This window comes from Etheostoma cragini, chromosome 13, assembly GCF_013103735.1.
Source record: "Etheostoma cragini isolate CJK2018 chromosome 13, CSU_Ecrag_1.0, whole genome shotgun sequence".
In the NCBI taxonomy this organism is placed as follows: domain Eukaryota; kingdom Metazoa; phylum Chordata; class Actinopteri; order Perciformes; family Percidae; genus Etheostoma; species Etheostoma cragini.
In genome coordinates, this window is record NC_048419.1 from 8,140,477 (window position 1) to 8,144,473 (window position 3,997).

General features: G+C 42.2%; 1 protein-coding gene across 1 annotated transcript in view; it reads right to left on the reverse strand.

The window, feature by feature from the left end:
* The window catches only part of lim2.1 (lens intrinsic membrane protein 2.1), a 4,517-nt gene extending 2,993 nt beyond the window's left edge, over positions 1-1,524 (reverse strand). The window contains exon 1 of the mRNA XM_034889550.1: positions 1,288-1,524. The gene's annotated coding sequence lies outside the window, so the exon portion shown is untranslated. The remainder of the gene's footprint in view (positions 1-1,287) is intronic.
* Between the last annotated feature and the right edge of the window lie 2,473 nt (positions 1,525-3,997).

Genomic DNA, 3,997 nt, shown 5'->3' on the forward strand with positions numbered 1-3,997 from the left:
ACACACACACACACAATCACATGCAACACACACACACACACACACACACACACACACACACACACAGAAAGGAACATAAGAGGTCACTCAGCATCAGCGGTCAGCAGCATTGCCCCTCCTCTCTCCACCTCACGCACGCATGTACGCGCACACACACACACACTCACACACGCAGACACACACTTCAGGGAGAGAGGCTCTAAGTGTCAGTAATTGCGTTGTAATGAACATATTATTTCCAATGGATTGAGCTGCGGGGTCGCCTGTGTGTATATGCTCCACTTTGTTCTCTATGAGATCAGTCTCTGAAGATGGGCTTTACATACACCCCCACATCCCCAGTGCACACACACATGTGTCCAGCCTCTATCGAGTCCAGCGATGCTTTGATACTTGATACATCTATTGCTCATTGTTCCACCTGAATGCAATATCCTGCAGCCATCCTCTCTTTCGCATGAAGAGTTGTCATGGATTTCTTTTTGGGGGAAAGGATGATAGATAGATATATCTTGTTATGTCTGAAAGCTGAACGGGATGCTCATTGAAGAGCTCTGTGTATTCATTGAAGAGCTCTGTATTTCTGCAGGATCACATTTTCCTCTGAGCAGCCTCTCTGGCAAGTTCCAGCAGCTGTCTAAGTCTAGACCAGAGCACTTTTTGAATCCATTTGATCCCCACCATGTAAATCAAATGAAAATTGTCTCAGAATTCCAATGTTTTGTGGCATATATCTAATTATATTTTCTTCCAAGCAGGATAAAATCCCTGAAAAAAACAGTTTATTTCTTTTTAATTCAAAGGGGGGCCTTGATTGGAACTGGCACTGACCTCAAGGCTGACATCGCTCAATCTTTCCCCCAGAATTTCTTCAACTCTGCCTTCAAATCTTTTATAGTCCTATAAAACATCTGAGAAAATTGACCCACCAAGATAAAGAAAATAAGACTAAGAGTGAGGCTTACCTTTCTCAATCTGTAGTTTTCAATAATTTTAAGCCGCTACAGGAGACTGGGTTTAGATGTCTTTTCATTTTTTTGGAATACATTTTATGGAACCTATGAGACTGATATATAAAGACATTTTAAAAGACAAAAATGTGAGACAGAAACTGGTGCGTGCATTTTCTGACACAGCAATAACTAATAATTGCAACATTCCCCGTGCAGCTGTAGGAGCTGTAGCGCTGCGTCCACATGTGGAAAAAAAGTAGCACACATAAATAAAAACAAACAAAACACAAAAATCACACCAAGAGTTGTAGGACAACATTCGATATTAACTTACCTCAATCAACCCCTTTTATGAAGATGTTTATGGAGACAGGGTTACCTGACAAAACACAACAAGATCCTCCAATGCTAAGACAGGCAGGTCTCCAGCAGGCTAATAGCACCGGCGCTTGACGCGATGAATAGGGAGAAATAGGGGCTCCAACAGACACAGCGCCGAGACAATAGGCCAGGCCCAACACTGGCCAATCAGCAACCACCAGTTTTGTGGTTTTGGAATCTGCTGAAAAAACAGAAACGACCAAAGCTTGACAAGCTGAAGTAATACTGATGACTTCATGGTTTCGATTGAAAGTAGAGGGCTGAACTGGCTTTAGTGGAGGGCAGGCCAGGCGTGAAATCACAGTCTTTGGCTGCTCTGCTTCTGATTTTTGTCTAAATGTAAAGGCAAACATCGTCACACTGTTTAGAAAGTCTTAATATGCCTATACGGTGTAAACATGACTACACTAAGTACATTGAGGGGTTTTGTAAATGTGTTCCAATGTTATATTTGCAGTTAATATGAAGTTATTATTATGTGTGCACAACTCACTGGGTACACTTGATATTTTCAACAAGATTACCAATCCAGGGAAACTCCATTATTCATGAATTGTACTGGAGTCTATAGGAATCACAAATGAGGAGATGCATATAGAGAGAATCTATTGTTGTTATTGCTTCTCAAGTTGGAGAAGCAATTAAAAACTTAGAGACAGCAGATATGTGGATTGTATTCCAGCACAAGGTCATGTATATTTTATTTGTGCAGTGTAAATTCAGTTCTTTGAGGAGTGTACAAGATGATTTAAACTGACTAACCACATGATCATGTTGCAGTTGATCTTGAAATTAGGTTGCTGTGATTTCAGTTAGAGCAAACATCTCAAAAGACCATTTTGATGAAATTTTTTTTAGCCCCATTTCATTTCTAAACTCATTTTCATTTAAATGATAAATGGTCAAGATCACCCTGCACTGATCCCAAGTATGGCAGTACACATTGAGCCTTTGATAAAGATAAGGATGCATCATTGTGGAATATACTGTAGCTGTGCAGTCAACCATCTGAAGGCTTCCCTTGTAAATACTGCTGTCACTTCGTCTGCATGTATGCATAGCATTAATATGTGGAAGGTTCTGGATAGCAAGTGTGTTTGTGCTTTACACGTCCAGCCAGTTTCAGGCTGCATTTTCTTAAGCTGGGAAAAACGTACAATGAAAGTCATACTGCATACAGAGATACCCTTGAGTTCACCTTAAGAAAAAGTAAAATGGTGCACTGGTCTACATTTTTGGGGTTTATGTTGTATGTTGTGTGACATTCCCGTGGAATAAATTTGTTTTAATGTAAAGTGTCTTCGACGGGACTTTTATTTATTTATTTTTTAAATTTTTTGAGTGGGGAAATTACAATTTACAGTCTATTTCTTAGTAACCACTACACACAGACCTGAAATACACAAACCAAATGCTCAGGACCTATTCATGCACTAATGGAGAGGTGTCAGAGTGAGTGGGCTGCTAGTGCTGGACCAGCGCCCTGAGCAGTTGAGGGGGAGGGGGGGGGGGGGGGGGGGGGGGGGGGGGGGGGGGGGGGGGGGGGGGGGGGGGGGGGGGGTACTGTGTCTTACCCAGGAAGGGAAGTGGCATCTCTCCAGCTACAAAGTCACACTCTGTACTTTGGTCCATGCAGGGACTTGGACCAGCGACCCTTCGGTTTCCAACCCAACTCCCCACGGACTGAGCTACTGCCATCCCACCCCAAGACTTTGTGCAGCAGAAATACAAGAGCAGTCTATAAGTGTACATGCCCAGTTGGATTGAGGTAATAATCCACAGAAATAAAATAGACGGAAAGGTCATGGTGACAGCACCCGTCAGTGGGGCGGTAAAGAGTGTCGCAGCTCGCTGGGAGGGGAGCAGCCCAGCACAACTCGGGAAACGTTCTCCAAGCTGGCACGCACAAATGTGACATCATGAGAGTGTTGTAACTATATGAGTGGGGGTCGCAACACTAGTTGCCGTCTTCTCCTGAACAGAGGTGGTGCTAATGAGGAAAGGCTATGAATTTTGCTTTTTCTATGGACTAGAAGAAGAAAAAAAAGTTCAACCGCGGCAGAACTGGCAGAAGTGTTGCCGTCAATGCTTTGATTTTATTGGATGACCGACTTTAGTCTTCATGACTAATAGCAAATTGCCAATTAGCAAAACATGTTTCGTGGCATTGCTAATTTTTGTCTAGCACTAGCAACCCATAGGACAAAGTGTGTAGGACACTGGCTAAATTAATACATATAATTAGATCATACTTAGGTGTGTAATAGTTTTGGATTCATGACCCCTTGATCTACTTTCACTACATGGGAGAGATCCCCTACCCTGTTTTTTTTTTATGTTACTAAGTAACTTTTACTGTAAATACATTTTAAATGAACTTCTTATTACTTTGACTTGAGTAATTTTTTCAGATACGTAATTTTACTTGTACTTGAGTACCTTGTACAATATTTTAGTACTTTTTCCACCTGTGCTAGTCCGGGCAGGGCCTTTCTGTGTGGAGTTTGCATATTCTCTCCGTGTTAGTGTGGGTTTCCTCCCATCATATGGAAAATTTGCCGTGTGGCTAACACTGGCGCATTTACAGAATTGCAGCATGAAAACATAACAGAAAAAGACGCTAACAGCTAATTTTAACATGCTAACTCTGCCGCGCCCCACCT